This window comes from Notamacropus eugenii, chromosome X (genome assembly GCF_028372415.1).
Source record: "Notamacropus eugenii isolate mMacEug1 chromosome X, mMacEug1.pri_v2, whole genome shotgun sequence".
NCBI lineage: Eukaryota > Metazoa > Chordata > Mammalia > Diprotodontia > Macropodidae > Notamacropus > Notamacropus eugenii.
The window spans coordinates 91,240,040-91,255,872 of NC_092879.1; the positions used below are offsets into that span (position 1 = coordinate 91,240,040).

A 15,833-nucleotide genomic window follows, 5' to 3' on the forward strand; every position below is an offset into this window, starting at 1 on the left:
TCCGTGTAATTAAGGCTTTGGATTGACTGATCAAAAGTTCAAAGTATCAAAGTAGGGTATGACGGAAAGAACCCTGGGCCTCAGTGTCTCCCCTGCCCCTCCACCCCATTAGCAGAACCTACGTTTCCTCATATGTAAAATAGACCTAATATTCTTCTGCTACTTTTTCTCACAAGCTGTTGCAAAGATCAAGTACATATAATGTTGTTATCTAGCAAGTTGGGGGTGGGGGAATTAAGTTTTTAAAAAAGATGGAATAATGACAATTACCCATTCAACTTAGAATGAACATCAACTGCTTAATCTGAAAAGTATAATAGCAGTATTTCATGGTTGAGAGGATGTTAGGCTTGGGGTCAGGAAGTCCTAGTTTCAAATCTCATTTCTATGTGACCCTGGGCAAGTCACCTAATCTCTGAGTGCCTCAGGCAATTCCTCCAAATCACAAATTTTGAGATGGAAAAGCCTATAGGATTCCAGGCCCTCCCACCTCATCTTACAGACTCCCAGTAGAGGAATCTGAAACAGAGCAGATGGAGTGTCATACAGACAGCAAGGAGAAGAGCTGGGATCTGACCTCAAGGCTTTGCCTCAAAATCTAGCCCTTTTCCCATTGTGCTGTGTTTCTTCTCTTACAATGGAATAATTGTAGTGTTTTCTTTGTGGTTATTCTTCTAAAGTTGTACAAAGTTCGAGTCGAGTACAGATGCTGCTACCTAGAAATTTATTAGAGAATGCTCTGGGGAGCCCTTTTCATTTGTGCTCTTTGTTTGTATGCTGATTTCTTATTCACTTTGGGCCATCATTCAAGACTTGGGCTTAACCTGCAAAGCACTTTATGATATGAAGAAGTGAGTTATCTCCTAGTCATTCTCTGTGTGTACCCAAGGTCACATTTTCAGGAAATGGTAATGGTAAATTTCAAGTGGTTGGTGACCATTGACTTCAAGCAGAATGGCTGCTGCTTCAGACAGCAACATGTCCCTTTTCATAGCAGATGTTTATTTCAGGAAAGGATTCCATACAAAGGAAGGACTTAAAAATCCAGAGGGTGGGGCAGTGAATCACCACAGCTCCTTCCCCTTTTTGCTTAGGATTGTGTATTAGCAAGTTCCTAGCTCTACTCTTAGCTTAGTATTGAGGGAAGAAAGTGGGACACCAAAAAACTACATTTAACATATCAGCATTAACCAAAAGTATAATGCTTCCAATAACTCAAATAATATCTTAAGGTCATTCTTTTAAATGGATTTAACTTGGTAGATGTTTTCCCCTAATTTAAATGACTTTTCCATCCGCCTTTTAGCTGAGCACTTAGTTTTGCTCTAGGCAAATCAATGAAAAATTATCTGCTGAAATATAAAATTTTGTTTATATGTATTCCCAAGAGACTAGTTTAAAATGCACTTGATTTGGTCGACAATAAAATCAAATGGTTATCGTAAGGGTTATGCTCTTTTGTTCCTTTGAAAGTACACTGTGCTTATTATATCTGAACTTGGTCTAATTTTCTTAAAACTAACAATCTACAAGTGATTTTTTGAAACATTCAAATAAAAGAATCTTGTTGTAAGAATGTCAAACTTAAAGAATCAAGTTCTAATTATGAACAGAGCACTAAAGCAATTTTTAAGGGTGTCTGTGTTTTTAATGCCTTTGGAACATCAAGACAAAAATGGTTTACTTAAATTTAGACCTAAATGGAAAACAAAACAATTCAATTTATTTTTATACTGGGACTTTCATACACAGCATACCACAATACACATTTGCACTGAGAATCTGCCATAAAGCTAATGTGGAAAAAGAGGTTTAGAAATGAGATTCCAACAAAGCAAGTGGTTCAGTTTTTATGGGGAGGAAAAGGGGAAATTTCCAGCTAAATGAGGCAGCCTAGTGCCCTTTTTGTCACGTTTTCTACCCTTTATCTTTATTCATTGTCCTTGACCTCAGTCTGGAATCCATTGCGGAATGCTTTCATGTGTTCCCGTACCATCAGGACACCCCTCTCCTAGAAGCAGGCTCCTCAACCTCCCCACTGGGAGGGACACCCTCAATGGTCCTCTCTTCATGCAACCAATTCCTGTTATACTAACATGCACCTGACTCGTAGTAAACACTTAATAAATGTTTATCGACCAATTTACTGACTACCCTTGAAAGGAAACTCCAGCAAGAGGACAGCTCCTCAGATTCAGACATCCTAGAACATTCAGGGCCTGCTCTAGGAGACTGAGGCCAAAGCACTGGAGCTAAACTACACACACAGCTTTCTTTATTACTTTTTATACAGGAGGATGGATTACAAATTTCACCTCTGAAGAGAGAACCCACAGATGTATCAGAGAATTTTCTATTTCAGATGCCTGTTTGTCTTTACTTGGCAGGAAATGCAAAAGAATAAGCATGTGGGATAGTTAATTTAACTCAGCAAATGTGAGAAGACTTCTTTTTATAAAAAAAAGAACTTGGGAAATTACATATCAAATAAAGGGTTAGATAAGAACTGAAAGCCCATTTTAGGGGTAAGTGAGCAAATCTTTGCCCAGAAATCTTGCACAAGAGAAGCCCCAAATAACCTGGAATCTCCAGAAGACCCTCAAATGACTTAACATTTCTAGGGGTGGATATTTAACTAATTTCAAAGGAATGGCAAGCACTATCTTGTTATTAACACTAATAGAGATACACTAAGCAGAAAGCAAAGAAACTCATATTCAATTCCATAAGAATTCAACTACTTACTGTGTTATAGGTGCTGTGCTAGAAAGACCGAAACAAAACAATCCTTGACTCTAAGAAGCTTCTATTCCACTTTGGACGGGCATGTTGAAAGATAAGTATATATAATACATAACAGAGAGTAAAGACAAACTAATTTCAGTGAAGTAGCCCAGGAAAAATATTGAGTCTCCCATAGGAGATGGTAAATAAGCTGAATAAGCTTGAAATAAACTAGGGTTCCTAGTGGTAGAGGTATGAGTGGAGCATGTTCCAGTCCAAAGCGCCTTTGCACAAATCTGGGCATGGAATATCAAGGAAATAAGTTTGGCCAAAATGTCGAGTGAATAAGGGGAAATAATCAGATCCTATACTAATGGTGATGACTGTGGGGTGTGGGGGTGCCCTCTAGAATTCCTTTACCTCTTTAAAGCTTTCTTTTGATGGGAGAGATCTCTAAAATCATCCATGAAAACCTATATACCCAACTGGATGAAGGAATGAAAAAAACCATTTATTAAGTGCTTACTGTATACTGGGAACTGTGCCAAAAATTTGGAATAGCAACATAAAAATCAAGATAGTCCCTCAAGTAATTCACTAACTTCAGACAGGGGAAGCCAGCACACAAACAGGAACGACAGCCAAGGGGACGGCTTTTAGTCTAGAAAGTCACAGGGATGGTGAAGAATCAGGGGGAAATTTCTTCCAGTAACCTTAATTTGATCATTTCCAGAATTAGAGGGGAAAAGTGAGGTGAGAGAAAAGGGAAGAGGCAGGGGAAACTAACGGTGTATGTATAAGTCAGGAAGATGGATAGAGAACAGAGTGTAGGTTTGAGGATTCTACTAGAGAGCTGTCATTAGTCAGAAGGCTACTCTACTAGGGTGGGACCAGAATGTCATGGCAAGGCTAAAGACAGAACCAGGAGGCATGACATGGAGACAGCTTGAGAGCAGAGGTATAGGTCTCAGTTTGGCCCATCCACAGAGAACTCTTCCCAGTCAGGACCCCAAGGCTCCAGAGTGGGACCTGGAATGCCCAGTCAAATGCAGAGGCTGAAGTCAGGAGTAATGGCACGAAGATGCCCAGTAAGTAGCCTGGTAGAAAGGGAGGAAATAAGCACATATTAGGAATGAAACTGGCTAGGTCCAAAACTGGCCTTTCAAAACCCAAGATGATTCCTGGGATGGAGTGCAGTTTCCCAGTGGGGAATGGATTGAGGTGATAGGCCAAGGAAAGATGGGTGAGTTGGGGATATCTGGGAAGTGATTTAAAAGAAGGCATTTGTACAGGACAACTCACCCATCTCTCCTTGGCCTATATACCAGAGAGGTTGAGAGTGATCCCAAGTGCTTGGTCTCTTTTGCTCTGACCCACCATTTATCATCATCCTCCCTTTCTAGCTCCTTTTCCACATTACAATATATCTTTGAAGGTATGGCTTGTCTAGCATGTTTTCCTCTCTCTCTCTCTCTCTCTCTCTCCCCCCCCCATATATGTGTGTATGTACATACATGCAGCAATGTTACCAGGTAAGGAAGCAGAGCTTAAGAAGATGAAATGACTTACCCAAGGTTGATCAGTGGAGAGCTCACACTCCAACTCAGGGGATCTCAATTCAAGCTCACTGCTCTTTCGACAGGTGTCTACTAGGTGACTCTTACATGTCAAGCTAAATGCTAGGGATAGAAAGATGGAAAAGAAACACTCCTTTACCTCAAGGAACATGCATCCATTCTGCTTTAACCCACCAACCTCCAAGGCATGGTTTCATGAACTCTTCCTGAGGCCACACCACTCTGTACAAAGTTCATCCTCTTAACTCACAGAAATAAATGTCTATTTAACTCACCTGGCAATTAATCGGATACCTGAGAGCAACAACACTGCTATTAATTGTTATTTAACCCTCCTATGATAACTTGACTTTAGGGGTATCTTGCCCTTCTCTGCAACAAGTACCTAAGGTAAAAACCATGTATCCAAAGCTTTTCATGCACCGCACAATTGAGCCCATTTCCTCTCACATTAGAACATGCCAAGTCATCACCCTGCCTGAGACACATGGTACATTTGATCTTTTCAACCTCAGTTTCCTCATTTGTAAAATGGAAATGAAATTTGTATCACCTTTCTTCAGGTGATAGGAGAAAAGTAGTCAGTAAGCTTTAAAGGGCTAGAGAAATGTGAGTGGTGATTAAAACACTGTACAACCAGGTTCCATGGGATTTTAATTCACTGGTTGCCAAGAACTAAGGCTTTCGTCACACCTGTCCAGGCTGACTCCTCGGGCTACTTTCACATGACAGCCCGTGTCATGCCATAAACTGTCAGTCTAGCAGATGAGTCACTTTTATTCATGGCTTCACAAAATAAGGTTACAAGGTAGATATTAACCTTCTCAAGGTCATTTGCCAGTCAGCTACTTGACTTCACCACGCCTTGGTATCAGGCAGTCTCCCATCTCTCCACCCTGCTTTGCAGCTTCTTTTTATGTGTCTTCTCTCCCATTAGATTGTAAGCTCCTTGAGGCCAGGGTTAGACTTTTCTTTGTATCACCAGCTCTTACCACAGTACCTGGCACACAGTGGGTACTTAACAAACATTTACTGACTATCACTCTGTGATCCTGAATAAGCATTTACCATATGTCAGGCACTGTGCTAAACACTTTATAAATATTATCTTATTTTGTCCTTGAAACATCCCTGGGAGATAGGTGCTATTATGTCTGCATTTTACAGTCAGGGAAACTGAGACAGAGGTGAAATGATCTGCCCAGGAAGTGTCTGAGGCTGGATCTGAGCTCAGATCTTCCTGACTCCAGGCCCAGGGCTCTATCCACAGCATCACCAACTGCCCCTGGGACTCTGATTTCATTTAAAATATCATTTTAAGTCTTTAAAAAATCTCTTGTTTTATTTCTCCGTATAATTTTCCTTGACTATATGGGCAGGCTATGTTTTTCTTTGAGGCTTTGGATGTATGCTTTTGAGTTATTCTTTTCCCCTGGCTTAATTTCTTAAGTATCTGTGTTCTCATAATAATTCTTCATCATAAGTGTCTTCTTTGTTTGTTTGTTTACTTATAATCTGTCAGCAGAACTGACAGATTATTTTCAGAGATAGAAAACTTTATCCAAGTAACAAACTCTCTGAAAATTGGAAGATACTTGACAAAAGTCAACGACTCCATGTGATAAAAATACTATGAGAATTTTTTTAACTCCCGGAAAATACAGAAGAAAATTTTGAGGTATTTCTTTTTTTAAAACTGGACTCAAAACCATATAGGGAAAAGATAATTTAAAAAGTCACTAGCCTACTTGAATGCCATGATCTAAAACAGGCCTGTATATTTCATGTTCTCTTCTCTTTTTCATTCTTTTGGTTTTTTATTATTTCTTGATATTTTATAAAGTCATTAGCTTCCCCTTGCCCAATTCTAATTTTAAGTAGTTATTTTTCCTAAGTTTTTAGATCTTTTTTTTACGATTTTTCTTCAACCTCTCTTACTTGATTTTTAAAGTCCTTGTTAAGATCTTCCAAGAACTTTTTTTAAAAAACTGTTTTCTTTGAATTTTTACAAGCAGCTGTTTTGATTTCATTGTCTTCTTTGCGTTTTAACCGTGCTCTTCTCTATCGTGAGAAGAGCTATGGATGGCTCTTTCTCTGGTGTTATTTTTTTAACAGCCAGTACCTCTACGATGCCAACTTTACGTTAGAGTCAGGCTCCGCTCCGGGGGCAAAGGCGTTTCAGGCTTCAAGCGTCTCACTCTCTTGTCTTCTGAGGTCTGTTTCGGGGCCTCTGACCTCTTGCTCAGTCCAATAGTCTAAGACCCAAGGCCAGGTGTGCACCACTGGCCTCTTTAAGTGACCTCGGTTGGTCCTCTCGGCCCCTGAGTGCCAACCTGGGTCCCCAGCCCCCTGCCACCACAAACGCTCTCGCTCCCTACAGACCCTCAGGTGGCCCCAAGTGGCGGTTCACCGTGTGTCCAAAGGGAACGGGGGACTCTGCAGGGCCCCGCGTCCAGCGTGGAGGGGCGAGGGGAGGCCTCGTGTCCAGTACGGAGGGGGGAGGGGAGGCCCTGGGTCCAGGGTGGAGGGGGTCGGGCCACCAAGTCCAGCACCAGCGGAGGGCCCATGGCCAGCGTCCTGGGCCGAAATCTTCCCCTGAGCAGCCACCCAACCCCCACAAGGCCACTGAGGCTGCGCACTCAAAGCTGCGGGCTGTCTTGCTCTGAGGGATGGACACCTGGGTCAGACTGGGAGACCACATCTTTCCTAACCTCCTCCCAAGCTGTCTTAGGTTTTACCCCAAATTTTAATGATTTCTGCCACTCAAGGTTCACCTCGAGGTGTTAATTTCAGTTATTGGGGGGATTTGAGTGAGGTAATTTCCAGCCTTATTTAGACATCGTCCCACAATTCCCTGTGTATATAATATTTTAATTAGAATTGAATGAAAACTTCCAAGATCAATTAGAACCAGAGGATAAAGTAAAAATAGAAAGAACCCATCAGTCCATTCTTGAAAGAAACATCAAACTGAAAACTCCCAGCAGCACCATAGCCAAAATTCAGAACTTCCTGGTCAAAGAAATAATACTCCAAGTACCCATGGTCCGGATTACACAAGATTTAGCAAATTACTGCAATAAAGAAGGAGAGAGTTTGGAATATGATGTCCCAAAAGACAAAAGATGGAAGTTTCCCACTAAGAATAACTTAACCAGCATAACTGTTATCCTTGGGGGATAATAGGGAAACAGGAGGAGGAGAGAGAGGAGGGAATGAGAAGAAGAGTTTAGCTGTGTGCCCAAGAAACCCAAATGTTAGACAGATGATCTTCAAAGAGGGTGTTTTGAAAAGTTTTTGTTTGTTTGTTTTGAAAAGAAAGGGAAGGGATCAAAGAAAGGAAAAAGTATAAAAGAATAGTATTGAGTGAAATACACAGTGACCATAACTGTGAAGGATAACAAGATTAAATAAGTCATAAAAAGGAAAAGAATAGGAAACTGGAATACAAAACAATTTGAAAACATGTTGTTTACAAGAAACACACTTGAAACAGAAAGAATCACATGAATGTAAAATGAGAAACTGGAGCAAAATCTATTATGATCCAGCTGAATTCAAGAAATAGGGGCAGCAATCATGGTTGCAGACAAGGCAGTGACGAAAATAGACATGATTAAAAGGGATAAACAGGGAAATTACATTATGCAGAAGAGCATCGCACACAATGAAAATATGGACAATTATCATATATGCAGCAAACAGCAAAGCTTATACATACATTAAGGAAAAGCTAGGTGAGTTAAAAGGAAGCGGATAGTAAAAACAACCAATGTACTCCCTTAAGAGGTAGACAATTAAATTTTAACAAAGAAGTGAATGCCTTGAAAATGTTTTTAGGAAAATTAGCTACAATACATCTCTGGCAACTGCTAAAGGAAATAGAAAGGAGTACAGAAGTATATATAGGGAACTATATCTGTATAGCTCTATCTATACATCACTCTAACACAGATATATAGATATAGCTAGATACCAGATATGCTGTTTAGCATGTATGTGTATGTGTGTGTATATGTGCATATACATATATATATTATATATATATATATAATGTGTGTGGTATCTATATATCTAGGTATATAGATACTATAGATGTATATACTATAGGATAGCTAGTATATAGATTCAGACTTTATAAATGCACTGGTATCTATACAGCATATGTAGATTTGTCCATGTATATTATACTATGCTATCTCTATATTGAATATATAGATACTATAAGCTTTATATATATATATATATATATATATCCTACTCTAAAGTATCTATATATAGGTTTTACATAGCTATATTTTGTATTTCTACATAGTATAGAGCTATACTATATATATCAATACTATATATAGATCTATGCTATATACTATATAGACATGTCTATATAATATATATATATATACTATATGCAATAGTTTACATATAAATATCCTTTAGTATATATAGTCTATCAATATATCTGTAAAATATAAATACTATATGCTATAGTATTGATATCTATATAGTACCTATAAATATTATGATATATCTTATATATACTATAGAGCATATAGAGATACATCTATATAGTACGCAGAGATATATTGTTATGTACTATACTGTGGATAAGTTCACTTACCTTGGTAGTGTACTTTCCAGGTATGTACATATTGACAATGAGGTTGAAACATGCATTGCCAGAGCTAGCTCAGTGTTTGAGAAGCTCCCAAGAAAAGTTTTGGAGAGAAGAGGTATTAGACTGACTATCAAACTGAAGGTCTACAGAGCCACTGTGCTGACCTCGTTGTTGTATGCTGCGAAACAAGAACAGTCTACCAGGGCAATGCCAGGAAACTGAATCACTTCCATTGAATTGTCTTAGAAAGATTCTGAAAATCACCTGGCAGGATAAGGTACCAGACACTGAAGTCCTTGCTTGAGCTAAACTGCCACGCATTCAAACTGTGTTTCAGAGACTGCAACTCTGATGGGCTGGCCAAGTTGTTTGAATGCAAAATGTATGCTTGCCAAAAAGACTATTTTATGGAGAACTCACATGGGGCAGGCATTCACATGGTGATCAGAAGAAACGATACAAGAACGCTCTCCAGGTCTCTCTCAGGAACTTTAGATTTGATTGTGGGACATGGGAGACACTGAAGACCACTTAGCATGGCATGCCCACATCAGAAAAGGTGCTATGCTCTATGAGCAAAGCAGAATTGAAACAGCATAAAGGAAACGTAGAATGCGCAAATTTGGAGTAATCACCCCAAATGTTCATATAGACCGTTTGTGCCCAATCTGTGGTAGAACATTCTGAGGTCATATTGATCTGATCAGCCACAGTCATACACATCAAAACTTCACATTATCTTGGTGATGTCATTTTGGACCTCTTCAAGAATGAAGGACAACAACCACTATATTGTATATGGTTATACACATGCACACACACATAACATACGCATATAGATACTGCATACGCTAGATAAATGTAGCAAAATATACATGCTATTTCTATAGAGCACTATAGAATATATGTGGTATTTATGTATATAATCATCTATTATTTTGTATATGTACATATGTGTTTGGATAATGATATATAAAGTTCTATATAGGCATAGATTTATTTGTAGATCACTTGATCTACAGATATAGACATATATGCATACATACATATGTATTTCTCAGAATTATATGGCACCTGTACAAAAAACTGACCACTTTCATTATTCAGGCACAATAACCTTACTGCTGAAGGGCAGAAATGTTAAACACATCCTTTGCTGAACACAATGAACTCAAAACTATATTGAATAAAAGGTCATTTTTAAGATCATTTTTTAAGGATTCAGATTTAATTGTTGACTACATGACTGAATCCTAAAGAACTGAGGCCCAAAGAAAAAATAGGAGACAACCTGCCAAATTTGGGGGATTCAGCCAAAGGACTTCTTAAAGTGAATATCTCATCTCTATATGCTTTCATCAGCAAACAAAAGAATAGATCATTGAAATGAATATGCAAATTAGGAAAAACTAGGGAACCAACACATTTTTAAAACCTCTGATTAAAAAGCAACATCTAAATTTTGTAGAGAGAAAAAAATTAACAAAATTAAATGTAATGAAATGTAAAAAATTAAAGGTTGAGTGAGCAAATAAACCTAGGAGCTGTTAATAAGAAAAACATCAAAATATATAATTAACTAATTGGATTTTTTAAAGAGGGAGGAAAATAAAATTAGCAATATCGGAAATGAAAAAAAGGAGAATTTTCAACAAATCAAGAAGAAAGGAAGGATAAATTGTTAACTGTATGAGGCTGGTTTCAATCTCATGTCTTCCTGACTCCTTAGCTACCACCTCATCTATTATACCACCTAATTTGTACCACCTAGCTGCAAAATAATTAGGGAAAGAATCCACATAAAGTGTTACTAAATCTATCACAGAAATTTAGATATAGACAGGGGTGATAGGTGATTACTATATGAAGCTGATTAGAAATCACCCCAGTAAGTACCAACCCATGTACCTGGTTGCTTATCTCTATAAATAAAGTCTTCATCAGATTGATTACCAGATGTATGTAGGGTATGTTTGATGAATTTATGGGAAGGATACACACAGGCTTTGATAATTGGTAACAGAACAGCATACATTTACAGTTACACAATTGGCTGGAAGATGTAAAGATTGTAAGACCTCTCGTTGTTTATAGCAAAGCATTTGATGCTGCAGAAACAAAGACAATCTTAAAGGTTCCCTTCTAGCAAGGTATTAGCCATTCAGAAATAGGCACTCACTACATCACAGAAACTACTAGGAAAACTGCACATCAGTCTGTCAGAAATTAAGTATACACTAACACCTCACACCAAGATAAAAACCAAGTGGATACACGCATAAACGGTAACATCATAAGCAAATTAAAGAACAAAGAAGTAATTACCTTTCCAGTTTATGGATAGGAAAATTGTTCATGACCAAACAAGGGATATAGAGGATCACAAAAAAATAAAATGAAAAATTTGGATCACATAAATGTTATTCTTTGTTTTCACTAACAAAAATAATGTCATTAAAATATGACAAACAGGTAAATGGGGAAGAAGCTCCTTGTAATAATTTTCTCCAATAAAATTTTATATACAAGACATATATATGTGTATGTGTGTATGTATATACATACATGTATGTATATGTACACATGTAGTTTAGTCTTTTCTCTGTCACATCTGACTCTTCATGGGGTTTTCTTGGTAAAGATATTGACCTGGTTTGCCATTTCCTTCTCCAGCTCATTTTATAGATAAGGAACTAAGGCAACCAGGGCAGTGACTTGCCGAGGATCACACGGTTGGTAAGTGTCTGAAACCAGATTTGAGCTCAGGAAGATGAATCTTTCTGACTCCAAGCCCAGTGCTCTATCCAGTGTACCACCAAGTTGATACATGTGCATGCATGTGTGTGTGTATACACACACATATATGTATGTATGCATACACACAAAAATGCATACACACACACATCACATACAATATATATGTAGATGTAACTAATTTGCATTTATAATATTAAGAACCTTTTTTCTAATAGATAAATGGTGAAAGATATAAAATGCAACTGTGAGGTTCTAACTGACACCTATTAGAATCACTGGAAAAACTGGAAGACAGTTTGGCAGAAATTTTTTGAGGTATATCTTACACGACACATAAATTCAAAAGAGATATGTGACCTGAATATGAAAAGTCACACCATAAAAAATAGAAGAGAATAAGAACAAGATTCTTTCACAGATGAGACTAGAGGAGAATTTTTAACAAGAAAAGGATTAGAGGCAATCACAAAAATATAAAATAGATCATTTCAGTTATATGAAATTGAAAAAAATTGCACCAACAAAATCAATGAAGCTAGCAAAGAATCAACTGGGAGGATTATTTGTATGAAATCTCTCTTATGAATGTCTGGTTTGCCATATACATAGAGAATTAACAGTAATATCTAAGACCAAGAGCTGGCCTTCTAAGTTTATCATACAATATACAGGGGCCTGCTTTCATAATCTTGCAGGTGGCTCCTCAGTTTTCTTTGCTGTATCCTCACCCACGCTGTTGTCTTTGCTGTGGGTCTCCCCAAGGCTCTTTCTGGTCCTCTTTTCTCTAAATACTCTCTCACTTTGTGATCTCTTCAGCTACCATGGGGTCAATTGTTATCTCTACCCAGGTGACTCCCACCCATATAGCTAGCCTTTATCTCTCTCTTGACTGCCAGTTCAATATTACCAAGTAGCTTTCTGCAGTCTCTAGCTTTATGTCTTGTTGGCATCTCAAATTCAAGATATCCAGAAGAGAATGTAATAACTTTCCCTCCAGACTTTCCCCTCTTTCTGAACTCTCTGTTTTGGTGCAAATCATCAACATATTCATAAACATACATGTTCGCTACTTTGCACTCATCTTCCATTTACTGTTGAAATGACTCCTCACTGTAAACCCACCTTTTCTATTTAAATCCCTATTACTTTCAAGGGCACCCTTCCAATTCTCAAATTCTACGATCACCTTAACACTGATGGGAGGCATACTGGGGACAATTAAACGGAGGTAAGAAAAGCAACCTAGCAGCAATAAACCCACTCTAAGAGAGGATGGGGGTGGGAAGGTGGAGACTTGGGTTAAGATACATTCAGTGAACCATCCTACTGCAATAGAGCCACTCCAGGAGAGGGGACAAAATAGTATGACCTAATTCTTGTAAGAGTTGTGGGACTGAAGGAGACAGCCCTGCTAGGACAATGGTATCAAACTTAAATAGAAATGGATCCCTGCAGGTCACAGAATGACTTCAAAACCCACAAATTAACGTTATCTATTTATTTATTTTATTATTATTATTATATTTTTTATAAATAATATATAAAAATATATTCTATTATTACATATGTGGATTTTACATATTTTTATTTGTTTTGTTTAAATATTTCCCAATGACATAGTTTGAAACCTCTAGAATTTTGACACTTTTGTGAAAACCATTGTAGCCCCTGAACTATCAATCTGTTTTCTAATGCTCCTTTTCTGATTATGTGTTCTCAATGATGGCTTGGATGTTACGTTGTGTAAAGCATTCTTGCCGATGTGTTACAGCCTAGTTACTCCCATGGATCCTTCAGGTCACTTTCGATTTTGATTTCTTCAGAAGTGCTGATGCCCATTGTTTACAGCCATATAACATCATTAGAAGAATATAATTTTTTAAAAGTTGGTGCCCCCCTCTGCCAGGAAAAAAGCTGGTGATTATTGAAATTGCTTTGCAATCTAGCCCACCCTCCACCTGCCCAGTTTTAAGCACAGCACTTTGTCCATCTATAGTTCCTGTCCAAGAGGAGAATAATGAAAATCTAAATCAATCAACTATATATGCGACTGCTTGCATGCCATGGAAGGAAAGAAAGAAGAAAGGCAGGAAGGAAGCATGTATTAAGCATTTACCATGTCAGGCACTTTGCCAAGTCTTTAACAAATATGATCTCATTTGATCCTCACAATGAAAATGAATGGTAGGTGCTATCATTATCTCCATTTCTCAGCTGAGGAAGCCAAAAAAAAATGTTAAGTGACTTTCCCAGGATCCCATGACTAATAATTGTCTGAGGCCAAATTTGAACTCAGGTCTTCCTGACTCCAGGCTCGGAGCTCTATCCACTGTGCCAGCTAGCTGACTAGTATGGTAAAGCCACACTAGCTATGGTCATGGTATGACCAGTAGGCATTCTTCATCCTTTTTTCTATGTGGATTTGCTCTAAGTAGTTGTAGAGATCGTTGAGGAGGCTCTGTGATATTCTGGGGACTGGTGTGATAAACACAATACCACCTGCAAATAAGAGTATGGAGAGCAGAGGTGGCAAACACAGCATGGCAGGAATCAGTTCAAAATGTAATTGGGAAATACTGAACGAAATAAATGAAAATATAACAGAACATAGAAAATATTGATATGTGGTTTTCAAAGTCAATATACAGCCCTCATGGATCCTTCGGTAAGGTTTAGTGTACCCATTTCAATGTGAGTTTGACTTCATCAGTTACAGGCTATCCCTCTTCTATTTCAACTCTGTTTGGAACCTGCCTTTCAAAATGGGCAAACAATTGTGGTTTTATACTTCATTTAACATTAATAATTGAGGAATCATTGAACAAACACTCCCCTTGTACGCCAGATGCCCTATACCCATAAGGACTAAAATAACTGGTAAATGTGATTATCAAAATATCGTCAGTGATTAAGGATTTAAGAAAGGCAAATTACTTCCTGATTTTCAAAAACAGGAAGAAAATGGACTCTGTGAACCATGAGCTACTGATCTTGACTTTAATTCCCAGAAAAATTTTAGAATATGTTGAAGAGATTGGTAATGCATACCTGGAACATATTAAAGAGATGGCAAATGCATATCTAGCCAGGGAAGTGTTAATCGCAAAGAGCTAAGATGCGTTCATGAAAAGCAACTCATGCTAGACTAAATATATCCCTTCTGATAGGTTATTAAACTAGAAATATAGTTACTTTAATTTTAACAAAACATTTGACAAAGTCTCTTACTATATCTGTGATCAAGATGGAGGAGACACAGACTAGTCAGAAGTATGAAATTCACGGCTCATAGGCTACACACAGCCTGCAAAAGTCTCGTGTAGTCCAAAGCAGATTAAAATGTAATTGGAAAATGTCTCATAAAATAAATAAAATACAACATAGATAATGTTAATTTTTGGTTTTCTAATTTGTGACCCACAGGGATTCTTATCTATTTAAGTCTGACACCGCTGGGCTAGATGATATTAAGATGGAAGGAAATAAACATTTATTAAAAACTTACTATGTGCCAGGGCCTGGAAGTCAGGTACTGTGCTAAGACATCTACAAACTTTACCTCATTTTATCCTCACAACAACCCTGAAAAGTGCTGTTATTAGCCTCATTATACAGTTGAGGAAACTGAGGCAAACAGCACTTACGTGACTTGTCCAGTATCATACAGCTACTAAATTTCGGAGGTTGAATTTTAACTTGAGTCTTCCTGAGTACAAGTCCAGAATTCTATCTACTATACTATCAAGTTCTCTCAACTCAACAATTAAGTTGATTCAAAACTGGTGGAAACCCATTATTAATGGTTGAATGCTGACATGACAGGAGTTCTCCAATTACCCCAGTAATCTGTACTTGGCCTGGTGCTATTGAATATCTTTCTTGGTGACATGGATAAAGATGTAAATGGTATGCTCCCCAGAGCATACTGGGAGGGACAGCTAACAGGATGACAGAGCTAGGATTAAAAATAATCTCAACATCTTAGAATATCTGGCCAAATCTAATCAGATGAAATTGAATAAGGATAAATGTAAACCTTTACCTATGTTAATAAAGAAACTTCAGGAGTATGATATGGAGGAGGCATGACTAATTATCAATTTGTGTGCAGGAAAAAGTTCGGAGTCTTCTTGGACCCTAAGCTCAACAGCAGTCAAGAG

At 37.9% G+C, this 15,833-nt stretch overlaps 1 long non-coding RNA gene across 1 annotated transcript in view; it reads right to left on the bottom strand.

Moving 5' to 3' along the window:
- Positions 1-1,626: 1,626 nt before the first annotated feature.
- LOC140516442 (uncharacterized) overlaps positions 1,627-15,833 on the bottom strand; it is a 96,526-nt gene continuing 82,319 nt past the window's right edge. Inside the window, exons 2-3 of the long non-coding RNA XR_011971365.1 lie at positions 4,294-4,403; positions 1,627-3,821 (exon numbers count right to left, since the gene is read on the bottom strand). This is a non-coding gene — a long non-coding RNA (uncharacterized lncRNA). The remainder of the gene's footprint in view (positions 3,822-4,293; positions 4,404-15,833) is intronic.